Below are 1,030 nucleotides of genomic sequence, written 5' to 3'. Positions count from 1 at the left end.
AGGCTAAGGGGACTCTTGAAAGTGGAGTGAAGAATCACCGATTCCCACACAGCCTCTAGGCCATCTAGGGAGTCTCATGCCGCTTCACCTCCGGAGACACTGTTTTACTGGGTGTCTTGGCCCTCCCAGACATTTTCAGTAACAATGCTCACTTCACAGTAACAAAAACAGGGCGAACGATGATAACGTTATTGTGGCTGACACTGCTCACATCATGTTCACAACAGAGAGTACAGTGTGAACGTTATTGATGTCCTCTCACTCTAAGGTAAAAAAGAAAACCGCGATGATAAGTAACATCACCGATACCGACCAATAATCATTGAGCTACACGATCACGGCCATTTGCACTCATCATTGAACAAAGCTTGGTACTGTAGTGCACCAGGTGGCGGTGCTCAGGTAGACAGCAGCTGACAAGTGAAACAAGAGATGTGTCTGTGTTGGCCGGACGATGCCCATCGTTCATGCAATTGTTTACATTATAAATCGGAGGGTGGTGTCAATACATCACCTTCGTTACAGTGGAATATCATAGATAGGGAGATCGATTATGGATCCCGTCAAACATTCAAATCTTGTGCCCTGGGGTGTCAGCTGGGGCGATCACGACCCCCCAAGCTCTCTCCCTACCAGGCTGAGGAAGGAGATATGTTATGGTTATTTTTCAACTCATAATTTCAGTTAGATATAAATAACTTTCTTCATATTTCTTTTTATTCAGTTACATGCACTCACAATCTTACATACAGAAAGTTAAAACAAAAATATCAGGTCAAAAACATAATGGGAAGAAAAAAAAATTCCGTGTACCACAAGAGTTAGCAGGATGAGCTGGGATGGAGTTATGTTATGGCTATTTTTCAACTTATAATTTCGGGTAGATAAATTTAACTTTCTTAGCTTTTTTTTGCTCGCTTATATGCAAACACGATCCTACATACAAAATGTGCAAAACATAAAAACATAAAAGGAATAAACATTTCTTTATGTGTGAGCGGGAGGGAGAGCGTTGCCAAGGGTTTGACAC

The sequence above is a fragment of the Homarus americanus genome, unplaced genomic scaffold (assembly GCF_018991925.1).
Source record: "Homarus americanus isolate GMGI-L3 unplaced genomic scaffold, GMGI_Hamer_2.0 scaffold57980, whole genome shotgun sequence".
In the NCBI taxonomy this organism is placed as follows: Eukaryota; Metazoa; Arthropoda; class Malacostraca; order Decapoda; family Nephropidae; genus Homarus; species Homarus americanus.
Note: the sequence above shows the minus strand (reverse complement) of the source record.